We start from the raw sequence: 15,219 nt of genomic DNA, 5'->3' as shown, positions 1-15,219 counted from the left end.
ATCAGTCATTCCCTCCAAATAGGTAGGTAGGTAAGTTAGTTAATTCAGAATCCAAATTATAGATAACCAGTCTGATGTTCAGAAAATTAGAGAGGAATTAGAATTATCCCCTTTTAAGGAATGATTCTTCAAAATGTAAAAGTGCCTAATGATAATAAACTTCTCTGCTCTAAGAATATTTGTGTCTTGGTAACTTGTCCAGAGAGAGCATATGTGAAATAATGGAAAGAAAGCTGAGCTCAGAGCTGAGAAGAACTAGGTTTGAGTTCCTCCCCTCACACAGACAAACTGGAGAATTCTGGCCAAGTCACTTACACTCTTTCAGTTTGCTATCTATATCTCCTTTTTCAATATTTCTTATCTTTCACCAGATTATGAGAGTCAAGTTACAGTAAATTAGGTTGCTGGGCATTATATACTAATTATATTTTAGCTTAGTGTGTTTCTGAAGTTTCATAGAGGTATCCAACATTCCTTGACGAGCTTTAGGAAATATCCAGTCTCTCACTTCTCTAGTATTGCTTAGAATGACTCATTCCTGGGTAAAGACTATATCAGCTCTTTTATGTTGACTGTTGTTAGCTCCAGCTTTGGAGAGTAACTTTGTCTTCTCAGCCCAGATGCTGAAGAGTATACCCTTTTAGCTCTTGTTGGGCCCTTTAGACACTAAGTTGTTGGAGTTACAAGATAAGAGTTGTGTGTGTGTGTGTGTGTGTGTGTGTGTGTGTGTGTGTTTTAAAGGGGTTGGAGAGAGAAAGGGAGAGGGAGGGAGGGAGGAAGAGACAAAGAGAGGTTGAGAGAATACTTTCGGGACCATTGTTGTGGAATAGTTTCAACTTCCAGTTTTTCCTATTTTCAGCAGATTCCATTCCCACTCTTCCACCTCCATGGAGCTCATTTTTTCAACCTGAACCTAGTAACAAACTTCCCTGCTGCCACAAAAACCTAGCTACCAGTTAGGAAAATATTGGATTTTTAATGATAAAGGCACAGGTAAAAATTCAGAGCTATGGAATTGTTTATTATGCCAAGTTTTATAAATGTGGACCTTCATTACTAAATCAGATTTGTAAAGAAATACTCTAGTGTTCTGTTACTGACTTTGCCATGTCATTCAAGAAATCACTTAACTTTCTCCCATTGCCCAAAGACATCATGCTTAACTTTCAGCTTTTAAAATAGCTGCAGTTTTTTGTGCTACCACAACAGAGACAATTATAGGTAAATATCTGAAAGTTGCTGAGCAGAAATTTAATTGGTTTTATAATTATAATGGATTTCTGCAATGTAATGAAAAATTGGTCTACATGTGGGAAATTTTTAACCTTCAAGTCTATAAATTCTAATATCATATACACTTTTAAAAATTGTTAAAAATTATACAGCAATGAATTATGTGGTATAAGTATAATCTTTTCCATGTTATTAATTTAGAGCTCTGACAATTCAGGGTGGACAGAGATCCTGGAAAACATTTGTCCTATGATGACACTTGAACATAATTTTGGGGACTAAATCTAGTTTTTAGTTTTTCCTCTTGAAATGTGTGCAATTGATTTGGAGTCAGACATGGGTTCAAATTCTACTATAGGTACTATCTAGCTCTGTAACCATGGACAAGTCATTTAACTCTTCTAGGCCTCAAGTTTCCCCATCTATAAAATAAAAGAGTTGGAGGATGGCTTATAGGATCCCTTTTAACTCTAAATCAGTGATCCTATGAAGCTGGGAAGTGTTCTCACATCTGTGTGATATTTTTCACAGTGATACTAATAATTAAATACTTTAAAAAGTAGGAGCTAATGAGTGATATAAGTCTACATGAAAAATATTCTAAAAATGTACCATAGAAAGCCATAATTTGGGTGATAGGGGAGAGAGGGAAGAGAGTGATTTTTAAAACATATTCCTTTTTTCTTTCAATCACTTTATTATTACTATTGGTTCTTCTTAACCTTAGTGTACTCGTATTTTAGTTACAGTTTGAAAAGAATATATCTTTGCTCTAATTATTGTCTCCCTGCCCCCTTTCTCTGAAGTGTTGCTTTAAAGCAAACAAGAGAGTTCAGTTACATTGTGAGTTCCTAACAGACACCAATTAAATGGCAGTCCTTCATGGTCAGGCATATCATTATAACAACCTAGAACTACTGTTGATAAAGTGAACCAGATCGAAGATAAGGAAAACAAGACAGTGTTTGGAAAAGCAGGTAAATGATTAAAACCCATAAGAAATGTCTATCCTCTCCTTGGATGAGCTGCTGTTCTTCAGAGACCTTCAGCCTTTTGAATGGGGGAGGTGCCAGTTATTGCACAACATTTCAGCTTGGTTTAAAAGCTATAAAATACAGAAGGTACTTGTATCAGCACAAAGCCTTTCCATTCCTGATTACATCTCTAGATGGAAAACTGAACTTTACAGGGGATATAATTTTTGAAATGAGATACTGGGTAAATGGACTGTTTTTAGACATAGCAATTTATAGTAACAGCTTTTGTGCTGAGAATACAATTCCCCAACCCTAATAAATACATATATATATATATATATTTTTTTTTTTTCCTTAAAACGTAAGCTCCATGGAAGTAGGAGCCCTATCTTAAAGTGCTAGGTGTCACTCATGCTTCACTTTTAGCTAGTGTTGTATATACTGTTTTCAAAATAGCAAAATGGAAAAATGAATATAGATGGTTTAAAAAAAAAAACTTAACCAGAAGAACTTGGGTACTGTGTGGCATGACCAAAATGTGCTTTTTTATTTTAAGGAGGAAGGAATCTCATTTCTGTTCACCTAACTCAAAGATATATCCTCCTGTCCCTAGCACTCATCAATCATGCACGTGTGCACACATACACATATACTTCATAGGCCTGAAGGAGAGCCATTTGCCTAATTCAAGTCATTCTTGGCTTCAAATTTTATAGGCTAGATATGAGATTTTAAAGTCAGTTAAGATACAAAGATTATATCAGAGGAAGCAGACTTCAGTATGGAAGGGGCAAATCCCCAGAATCATGGGATTAAAATTGACTTTTCTAGAATAATAATTTTTACACTTATTACACTTAAATATTATTTTGCTTTATAAGAAATACTTGCAGGAATTTAGAAATATCTCTTTTATGTAATTGAGGGAAGTGAGCATTAGTGGAATGTTTGCCTTAGCTTATGGAAGACCTACTTCCTCCTTTGACACAAAGTAGTTTATCACAATGGACAAGTTACTTAATCTCTAAGTGCCCTAAGCAATTTTGTAAAACCATAAGTGACATACAACATATTGTTCTTCTGTTTGTGTGGAGGGAGTTTCTACACTTGAGAATTCCTTACCTTAATGAAAACCCAGGTTTCTTCTTCAAAAATAACAACAACAACAACAATTATGCAAAATATTAGTGCCAAAGTCTTTTAATTATTTTCAGTTTTTGCCTTTTTTCCCCCTTGACCTCAGTGATAGTAAGTTCACAAGCACTGAGTTTGTGAACAGATTGTTACACTCTCACTCAAGAAAGATGACTTGTCTTTTCACTTGTTCTCAGAAACAATAAGTACTAGTTAGAATTTAAACATAGGTCTTCCAAATTCTCTATCCATAAAACTGAATTCTTCCATCTTTAACCCCAAACCTATTGGTACAACTTCATAGACAGTTGTATTTTCTCTAATTAGGCTTTTGTTTCTCCATGTTGACATTTACCAACTATGTGCCTTTTGCAAGATCCAAGTCAGTATTTTGTACTTAGCTATGGCAGAGCCTCTTAATTTTCTGAATCTGACAGCTCTAAAACTTACAGACAGCTTTCCAGTCTTTGTTGGTAAAGAGAGTACCCACAATGACAAAATCAATAAATGACATTAGTTCTTTCACATTACCTGAGTTCCAGCTTTGCCATTCTTAAAACACAAGTATTTAAGCACTGTTTTCATAGACATTAAAAGCATGAGCCCAGTGGATAAAGAACCAAGTCTAGAGATGGTTAAGTCCTGGGTTCAAATATGATCTTGGACACTTCCTAGATTTGTGTCACTGGGCAAGTCATTTAACCACAGTTGCTTAGCCCTTCCTGCTTGTCTGCCTTGGTACTGAAACTTAGTATTGATTCTAAGACAGAAGATAATGGTGTTTTTAAAAGCACATAGCAGAAATGCTATACTTGGTCTATTTACTTCTCAGTATTCTTGTTAAATTCTCTGTTATCATTATCTTATGTTATCATTGTGATATCTTGTATTATCATTCTAGAAGATAAAAATCTTGAAATAGGTACTCCAATCCAGAAACATTTAGTATATCAAAGTCATTAGGAGTTAATCAGCAGAAAGTTGCCAAATATTACCAGGAGTTATTTTTATTGTGTAAGTAAATTGTTTGATGGCTGCCTTATGGTGAACAACTTGTTCTTGTGCATTTATGAGCTGGGCTCTGAGGTTCTTCTTGATATTTATATTTGTTGGCAATACCATCTTGGTTAAACAAGTTCATGTCCTGCCTCCAAATTCACTTTGTCATACTGACATTCAAGATTGCCAGGTTGCATTTGTAATCAGCAAATACATTGTATGGATCCTTTTTCCATTCTTCAGCTTATCAGTTGGGTTAAAATAGTTCAAGTCTACAAAAGATAATAGAAAATGTCCTTTGTTTTGTTGCTATCTTATAAGGGAAAAATAAATTATGTGCCATAGGACTGTAGCTGATATTCTATTAACTGACAGTAAGAAAAGCAATTCCATTATTTTCACCAGTAAAATCTTCACCTTATTTATTCTTTTTCATCCTACCTCCTTAATATAGGCATTCACCTAAAGCTCTCTGTTTTGCCCTAGATACTTAATTCTTTGCAGTATTTCTCAAGAAAATGTCAAAAACATATAATACCCCCTTCAGAAATTTCCAAAGGTTTTTTTTTTTTTGCCTAAGGAATAAAATCAAAACCCCTTAATTTGACATTCAAGGCCCTCTGGTCCCAATTTATATTTCTAGTGTTTTATCTCCCATTACTTTCTTTTTATGAATCTTATAATTTGGGTTTATATAGTACCTCTGTGACTTAGACTCTCTGGGTGACAATTGTTAGTCACTTATGAGGTCTTTAGACCTCATTTTCCTTGTTTGTAAAATGATAAATGTGGAGCTATTTAGCTTTAAAAGGCTCTTCTGCCTCTAGTTTTAAGATCTAACCAAACTAGACCACCGAGCAGTACCTTCTGTTTTTTGGTTTTCTCCCCTCACCCCCACCCCCACCCCTTCTCAAATGCCCTCTTTATATATCTTTGCCTACAAAAATTGTACTTAAACCTCAACTCCACCTTTTTCTTGTTCATTCTCTCTCTCCCCACCCCAGCCAGAAGTAACTGCTTTTTTCTATGTGCTACCCCAGCATACTGTTTGTAACTCTTCTGAAGTATTTACTTTTTGCCTTGTATTTTCTTTATACTTTATGTTCTTTGCAGATATTGCACTTGTCTATGTGACACATATTGTACCTCCCAATGTGCCTAGCCATCCTTACATACATACTAGGAGGTGACAAGTATTTAATAAATTTCTTCAGTAAAAAAATGAACATTGCCCACCACTAAACTATTTTCAGAGACCTACCTTTTTTACCTGGGATTATGGCACTGAATAATGACAGCTAAGATATGTATTGTCCAAATCCCTAATTTATATATTTGGTTCTTTCGCTACTTCTTATGTCCATCCTTGCTGCTTTGCACAGTATTGCTGTTACTGTGTACGATGTTCTCCTGTTGCTGCTTACTTCACTCTGCTTCAGTTTGTTTAAGTCTTTCCAGGTTTATCTGAATTCTTCCTGTTCATCATTTCTTACAATACTATAATAGTATTCCATTATAATTATATACTATAACTCCCTCAGCCATTCCCCAATCAGTGGATATCCCCGCATTGGCCAATTTTTGCCTCCACAAAAAGAGCTGCTTTAGATATTTTTATACATATAAGTCCTTCCCATTTTTGTTTATCTCTTTGGGATACAAACCTAATAGTGATACTGCTGGATCATAGAGATTGTACTATTTTATAATCCTTTGAGCATAGGTCCAAATTGCTTTTCAGAATTATTGAGTCTGTTCACAACACACTTTAATCTCCCCTCCAAGTTTTGTCATGTTCGTTTTCTGTCATAATAGCCAATCTGATAGGTGTGGGATGGTACCTCAGAGTTGTTTTAATTTGCATTTCTCTAATAGTGATTTAAAGCATTTTTTTTTCATGATTATATAGAGCTTTAATTACTTTGAGAATTGCCTGTTCATATCTTTTGCCCATTTATCATTTGGGGAATGACTTGTATTCTTATATGTTTGACTTATTTGCCTAAGTACTTGTACTACATAAGCTTTATTGACTTTTACATATACTTTACTTAAGATACAGTGGTATTCCATGACTACAGCTCTATAAGTATCCTTGGAAAAATACTCCTAAAATAGGCCCTTATTTTTTGTGGGTAGGAAGGACTTCAAAATTTCCTATAGGCTAGCCCACTTTCTTCCTCCTGGTTAGTTTTGAGGCCAGATCATTGCCTCATACTGTGCACCTGAGTCCAGCTTTATAGGTTGTCCATAAAACAGCATATCATTGTCTGAACAATTGACTTTTACCATTGTTACAAATAATATTGATATAGATGGATATTAAAAGTATTAATAGTTTATTTAAAGCCATGTTGGTAGGTAAATTAAGAAGGCCACATGCCTGATAAGATCTAATTCAAATCGCCTGCCATTACCTTCTCCCACCTGGCTGCTTCATACGAAAAAGAGCATCTCCCAATCACATCAGGAGTCTTATGCCTCTGACTACACTTCCCGTCATAAGAGGAATCATGGGAAATGTAGTTTCCAAGTCCCCTAAACGTCCACAGGAAGTTTATATCATATATCTAAATATTAAAGCTTAATGAACCCCAAAGAACCCCAAATTCCAATAACACACCATCAATTTGGTAATTTTTCAGTGTGGGTTGTTATACTGGAATTCATGAATATTGATCTCATTTTAGAGTTCTGTGACTTAATTCAATGAGTATACAATATCATCTACCTTACTTAGTATTATAAACATCATTCATATCAAGTAGTTGTTGGGCAAAGTGTAAGGCTTTCTGTTTTCCAGTTACGTATGGCATTTTTGGGTCATCAGTCATCCTGGTAAATCAACTTTATAATCAACTTAAGTAGATAAAGCAAGGATACTGATTCATACAGGTTGTATTACTCTTTGTTATTATGAAAATCTTTGTGTCCTTAATCTATATATATTGTTACTCTTTGTTATTATGAAAATCATTGACTCCTTAATCTATATAAAACAGATATGATAGATAAGACAAACACACAAATTTATATAGGTAAGTACTTTCTAGTCATTAAATAAGCCACTGTGAAATTCACTTGCAATTACTTTTCTGTTTCACTTAATGGTTCTTCTCTTTCTTGCTCAATTTTTTTTCTTCAGATGATTATAAAATGTCTGAAGAGGAGGCAGCTGGGTAGCTCAGTGGATTGAGAGTCAGGCCTAATGACAGGAGGTCTTAGGTTCAAATCCGGCCTCAGACACTTCCCAGCTGTGTGACCCTGGGCAAGTCACTTGGCCCCCATTGCCCACCCTTACCACTCTTCCACCTATAAGCCAATACACAGAAGTTAAGGGTTTAGAAAAAAAAAGAAAAAAAATGTCTGAAGAATTTTATTTTAAGCCATTTAATTTGGCTGGTCCTCCCTACCTCCTTTAGTCTATGGGCGTAAAGGATGAAGTTTAATCATCTAAATTCTCCAACTTCTGCTAGACCTCCAAGGAAAGCCCCAAAAGCTTCCGTTTTGGATTTCTTTCAGGCATTTGGCTTTAATTCCAGTACTGGCACCAGAACAACTAGCAAACCAGCTTCTGCAAGATATCAGCAGATTGACTTAGACAGCTCTGGCATCAAGCCCTTGCTGTTTGTAAAATGAATCCAGACACTAACTAAATGTGCCCAAAGCATGTGACCCCTTCTCTAATTGCATGTTCTCAAAGGGGTGTGTCTATTCCAGAATCATTGTCCTTGTATACTACAGTGTTTTTAACCACTCTGATTTTCTGTCGTCTTAATATAGAATTCTTGAGAATTAGAGGTGACTACTTAGATTTTCTTTTTTGTCACAGGATAGAGGGGATCAACAGGAATGTAAATTGTAATAGGACAGTTTTGCTATTCTCCTCTTTCTATGAAAGTTCTATTCCAGAACTCCACTAAGGATATTTTATATTAACTATAGACACCTGGTTATTTTCTAGCTCCTTACTCTTTTCTGTCTTTTATGGCAAAGAGAGATAAGGTCACCTGACCTATCAGCTTTCTAAACATTTTTCTTCTCCTTCTCCTTTTTCTGATTGGAGTCTCATGATAAGTCTTCAAGATGAATAAAGGTAGATCAAGAATTGGAAAAATTGTATTGTCTCCCTGGAGGATAAATATTGTTACTATCACTAGACCTATAAAGATTAGGGTGGTAGAGATTTTTTTATATTTCCACAAATTAATTTTTAGTAGAACACTAATACATCTTCCTAGCTTAACGAAGTGGACTTAACAATTGTGCTGTCATTGGCTGATTTCAGTTCTTTACCTGTAGAGTAGTGATAAGAAGAAACCATATTTTTTTATCCCTTTTTTTCAGGGACAGGTTAGAGTCTACTTTAAAAAATAAAATATGATTGCAAAATTTATGATGAACAAATTAATACATATTTGCCAAACAACGACTCATAATAAATTCCAATTATCATCCATTACTCAGACCAAAACATCTTTTTGGCCTGCACAATCCTTTGTATTCACATCCTTCCAATCTCTAAATTCATCATCATCTTTATTTCCTACCACTTGCCTAACAAAATCTTCCTCCTTCAGGATGGTCATTTTTCTGCTTCTCACAAACAACATACTTCTTCTAGGTCTTCTTTCTCCTTGGAATATCCTTTGTTGTCTTTTCACCCATCAGACTCTTTTTATTCCTTAAAGGCCCTAAACAAAATCTTCATAGATTATAGAAACCTCAGGGATAATCTAGTCCAACTCGTCCCTAACAAAAATTGTCTTCGTTTCCTGACAAATAGACATCCAGACTTTGTTTGACAAACCCACTCCCTCCTAAGATTATTCATTCCTTTTTTGGGACAGTGTCATTTGGTAGGGAGTTTTTCCTATCATTAACCTAAATTTGCCCCTTTGCATCTTCTATCTGATGTTCCTTTTTTTTTTGCCCTATGAGGCCACACAGAATAAGTCTGATTTATTTTCTTACTTGGTTGTGCATCAGATAACCTGAAGATTGCTATTATATTCTTACTCTCTTTTCATATACTTATATATAGTACAATCTCAATACCCTTACTATCTCAATTGCTCTTCTATTTGTGCTCTCTAACTTTGCAGTGATCTTTCTACTATGTAATGCCCAAGACTGAATACAGCAATGTCTTTCTTAATTCAGTTAAATGCTTCATTAGCTTTTTAGAATGTCAGATCACTGATGTTGGGGTTTCAGATTGAGCCCATAAAATAGAACTTCCTGATCTTTTCTAGACAAGCTATTTTATAAGTGAAAATTTTAATTAAATTATTTTTTAAAACTAAGATTAAGATGTCATAGTTATTGGAATAGCTAGGAAGCTCAGTGGCTAGAGAGCCAGGCTTACAGATGGGAGGTCCTAGGTTCAAATCTAGCCACTCAAACTTCCTAGCAGTGTGACCCTAGGCAAGTCACAAATCCAGTTGCCTAGCTCTTACTGCTTATTCTCCTTGGAATCTATATTTAGTGTCAGTTCTAAAACTGGAAGTAAGGGTTTTGTTTTGTTTTGTTTTGAAAGACTTTAGAATTATCCCTTTTCAATTTCACCTTCATTTTTGTCCATTGTTCTGAGACTGTTGACTATCATAGAGTTGTCCCAGCTTTGCATTGTTTACAGATCTGAAAAGCATTCCATATATAACAATATCTAAAACATTGACAAAGATATTAAAAAGTTAGCCTTTAATAAATGCCAGCTATGTATCAACTGCTGTAAGTGCTGAGGATACAAAGACAAACAAAAGGCACAGGGTTAACCATAGATCCCTGGGACATTTTATTAGAAACCTCATTCCAAACTAGCCATTCAGCCAATTCCAAATTCATTTAACTGGACCATTGTCTTAATACAGTAATTATATAAGAAATGATCATTTTAAAAGAATAAGAGAAATTAAAAATATTTGATCCTTGAGTCAGTAGGGCACCACTGGAGTTTATTGAGTAGAGGAGTGACATGTTCAAACCTTAAGCTTGTGGAAAACCACTTTGCAACTTGTGTAGAGGTTGAATTGTAGAGGAAAGAAACTTAAAGTAAGGAGACCATACAGGAAACTATTTCAGTAGTCCAGGCAAGAAGTGATAAGGGCCTGAACTTGAATGGTGGCTAGGTGAATAGAGAGAAAGGGATCATGAGTGTAAAAATTATGAAAGTTAAAGCAGCAAGATTTGGCAACAGGTTGGATACATCAGGTAAGAGAAAGTAAGAAGTTAGAGATGAAACTGAGGTTGTGAGAACCTAGGAGAAAGAAAGAATGCTGGTATCCTAGACAATAATAGGGAAATTTGGAAAAAGTCAGTAAGTTTGACAAAAAATTTAATGTAAAGGTGTCTACAATGCAGCATTTATTCCATCCATGCTCATTCCGTTTGACCTGCTTTATCCCACCCAAAATGAAAAGTGGAGAGCTAGAGGTCTTGCCAACTGCTGACCCTCTGAGGATATCTGCTGTAGCCATGAGAAGATGTGGAAAGCAAAGGGGAATTTTTTCCAGGAGCATCTGTGCACTCCTGCTGATCTGAGTACCTTAAGGGGCTAATAATGTGTCCAGAAGGGGGAGAAAAGAAATATTTTATCCCTCTATGCCAGGCTTCCGCTGATAACCAAATCCCTGTATTTCTTCTTTCTCTCCACGCGGAATCTAGTATAATCTGATTTCAGAATCACTTCTCTTTCTGAATTAGGATCATAGGATTGTCAGTTTCAAGTTGTTAGGGGACTTTAGAGGCCATCTAATCCAACCCTCTCATTTTAAAGATGAAGAAACTAAAGCCCAGGGGAATTGTTACTTGTTCCGGGTCACATAGGTATTGCTGGAGGCAGGAGATACAATCCCAAGTCTTCTGATTCCAGAGCTAGTGTTCTTTCCTCATATAATATATTAACTTTTTGCTGCTTTATTCATCTTCATCCAGATGTTCTCAACCACTCTTCCTCTTCACCACCACCACCCTGCCCTTAATTATTGTATTTCTTCTCAGGGGTATGTCTTCTTTAGTAATAATGCTATCCTGCCCCTCTCTTCCCCTGTCCCTTTACCTCTCCAGTTTATTTTAAGTAAGGTATATATAGCTAGAACTGTATTACAGTCATGATTTTCATCCCACTGAGCCTCTGTGATACATACCTATGATTTCATATTTGTTTCCTTTCCATCACAACCTCTAATTCATCTTGCTTATACTATGTAAATGTATTTAAACAAATTTGGGGCCATGAGATTTCCTACTGGATGTTTTATTTTTTTTTAACTTTTCTTCTATCAGTTTTTTGGTATCTTAGCTGCTAGTCATCCTACATTGAAGCTCTTCTTTCTGAGATGTAATGTTGTCATGGTTATATGCAGGCAGTTTTCTCCTTTCCCCCCTCCTTTTCATTTAAAAGTCCTTTTAAATTAGACTTGTAACATTCCAGGCAATTATATTGCTAACAGACCTTGTTAGGTGAATTCTATTACTGTTTAATTTCATGTCATTCAGTATTTTTAGCTAATGGTCAGAAATCCAAATGCCATCCTTAAGACCCTATATTTTTAGATAACTTCACTTCTCAAATCTGTTTTTCTCTTTGGCACCCCTTATAATCAATGGACAGCACTGTTAAAACTAATTTTCATTTTCTTACCTAAGACTATAATTTTTGCCAAAGCTTTTTAGATTACCTTCTGGCAGTAGCACATGTGCCCATAGAACTTATCAGAACAAAATACAGTGGCCATGACCATTTTTTAAAATATTGGGACAGTTCTTTGTCATGTCATGAATATATAGCCTGGCTAAACAACAAATCTCTCTTGTGATATGAGATCAACTAATATCTTCCTCAGGATCTGCCAGCAGGGAATCACCAGCTTCTTCATTTCTTTCTGGGTAATCTCTCAGCTGAAGCGCCTAGGGATCCATCTTGCTATGTTACTTACCTTGCAATTCTAATAAATATTAATGTTATTTATTTGACATTGCACTACCTCCTAAAATTTCTGTACTTGTACATTTTGAAGTGTACCTAAGCCCTGGGAGACTCCATCTCCCAGAACTCTACTGCAGCTTCCTCTGACACATCCCACTTTCTTTATGAGAGGTTTCAAAGGGAGAATAAAAGAGGAGAGAAACGTGGATTTTGACACCTTTTTCCTCTAACCTAGGTGGAAGGCTCTGGTCCCTGCCTAGTTGCAGGAGATCTAACTTTCCCTTCATAACTCTAAATAAACCTACCTAACTTTCCCTGGAGTCTAGCCTGATTTAATTTGCTCCCTAGCCTATCTACAAAAAACCCTGATCAATTTCCCTACTGCAAAAAAGGGTGGGGGGGACTACCCCTCCTCCTTCTTTTCCCTACTTTTCCCTACATCATAGTCATGAATTGTCATTTAAATCTTCTCCTTCTGGGTGGGATTCTTGATCTATAGGATGAGGATAACACTTGTACCACAGTAAGAATAAAAGGAAATAGATATGGATATAGATGTCTGATTTGTGTGTGTATGTATGTACATACATTCATTTATATGCTTTATACATATATGTAAGTATATGCTTCTGGTCTCTCCCTCCCTCCCCCATGATAAAATTTTTCAGCTAGCATTCATAGAAAGAACAGAATTAATCACAAATTCTAATTGCTGAAAACTAAATGATCCATCTTGCATTTTTATTCTTTGCTATTTGCCTTTCATATGCTGTGGTTCCACTTACATACAGTTAATAGTATAGATAGAAACATGACTAACTAATATATTTCCCCTATTTAAAAAGAGACAATTAAATTTGACATCTAATGACTCTCCATCTGTAGTCAGTTAAAAGAGACCTGGAGTGGATTATTGAAAAGACTAATTTATGCATTATGACACTCTTGACCAGTAATATTTTGCACAGTAAATTTTTCTTTAAACCCCTATATAGTCAATTGCATCATGGTAATAAAGAAAAATTTGTTCCACATATACAAAGATTTCTGAACTTTTTGATTTGTCTTCATTCTTTTCTGCTTCTTTTTCTTCACCCCTAGTAAGCTGTTTCTCAATAGCTTTTCACAGTGCTGTTTCTAAGCTCACTAACAAGATTCCTTCTAATTGACCATCTCTTTGCAGTTGGCCTTGCTCAGCATGAGCCCACTTCTGGCCCTAAGTTTCCCAGTGGGTGGTAGTGAAATGCACTGTGGTACTCATGGATGTCTTAATGATTGGACTTTAAGCAGCTTGCAGTTATCTGCAAAGGGTTTCCTTTCTCTCTCTTGCTTTCATGAAGAATTTATTGTATGGGATTTGTATTTGTACTTTTTGAGGGAAGCCAAGAGTATAGTAACCCATTATAGTAGAAGAGTTTTGTTGAAGTGTTAGTTTTGACCAATGGGAACATAGTTAAATAAATATTTTGGCAAAGAATTTTGCTGTTGAAAGTTTTTAAGTGTTATGTTTTAAGTGATAATTTTCTCTGTTTGCATTTTATATTGTTTTTATTATCTCATTTCCCTACTGTACTTTGCTCATCTTAAGTATTCAATAAATATTTGATGAATAAATAAATTGAATGGGTCAAATGAAAATTTGTAATTGAGCTCTGGTGCTGGTTTTCTGGTTCCAGGGCTTTTGTCAATGTATCTGTCACCAATTTAAGGCAGCTAAAATTGTTCTTTGTTTTACCACAATTCTGTAGAGTTTGATTTCTATTCAGTCCATAAATACTGCTTTCATTTCACTTAGCCAGTAATGTAGCACCCACAAGCAGTAAATAGCTACCAACTACAAGTTTCTAAACCAAATCATTCTCTTCTTTTTTATTAATATATTTTATGATTGGATTTCTTCTTTTTAGAACATTGGTTATTAATTTTCCTCTTATAATGCAATGAAACCAAATAATTGCATAGTGCATTGTATTTCTGAGGCTGCATTTTTTTTAAAAAATCAGAATGTTAAATAGATTTAAGATGTACTCAGAAAGGTACATTCTGTGGAACAGTTTATCACTATGAAAACAACAGTGTTGGGAAGTGGAAATGATTATGTGACAGGGAGTCTAATTATGAAGTTCTGATAGTAGTTCATATATGAAATGATAAGGGCTAGACTTGGTATGTAAGAGCAGTTAAGGAAGAGATTAGCCATAGCATTTGTGGTGTAGCATAAAAAGAGTGGCATGAAATGAGTTCTTGTCCCAGTTAGAGTGACCTTGAATAAGTCATACTGGCTCACAGTTTACTCAAATGTAAAATAAGTTTGAATTAGGCAATTTCATTATGAGTTTCATGTGATAGTGACATTCAGATTTTTGACTGGTTTCTGTAATTCCTTGTGATGAGAGAGCAGAAAGTACATGTTGTGCTAGATTAATCTTACCATTTTTGTACACTAAAAGGTAACAAAGATTTTATGTGTGTGAGAACTGAAATTACTTTATACATATATGCTGTACCTTCCCAGATGAATTACCTCCAGAACTTGGCAGAGTGATTTGTACATAGTAGGCACTTAGTAAATGTTTGTTCATTTGATTGAAATTTTCATTGAAATGAGAAAGAGAGTTTGACCAAACCTACTTTTAGAATAATAATCCTTTTTACTCAGTTACCAAGTATCAGTTACTACATATAGCCAAGGCTACCTAAACTCAAAAAACTCACCCAAAATAATATGGCCAAAGATCCAGATCATGTAGAACATGTTTCTCCTCCTCTTTGTATATTTTTAAAACCTTGTTAATTTTCTTATTTCCTAAATTACAACACATCAGCTAAACTTTATCACATCTTCTGGTACATTAAAGGAACATAACTCCTACCAAAGTATTTCTAAGACAAAATCCCAGTGCAACAAAGCAAGGTGTAGAGGTTCTGTAGAATTTGTTATAGTGA

General features: G+C 35.2%; 1 protein-coding gene across 1 annotated transcript in view; it reads left to right on the top strand.

The window, feature by feature from the left end:
• LOC123247663 (prolyl endopeptidase) overlaps nt 1-15,219 on the top strand; it is a 162,640-nt gene that overhangs the window by 109,879 nt on the left and 37,542 nt on the right. The window lies entirely within an intron of this gene.

The sequence above is a fragment of the Gracilinanus agilis genome, chromosome 4, assembly GCF_016433145.1.
Source record: "Gracilinanus agilis isolate LMUSP501 chromosome 4, AgileGrace, whole genome shotgun sequence".
Taxonomy (NCBI): domain Eukaryota; kingdom Metazoa; phylum Chordata; class Mammalia; order Didelphimorphia; family Didelphidae; genus Gracilinanus; species Gracilinanus agilis.
This window is presented reverse-complemented; position numbering and strand designations above follow the sequence as displayed.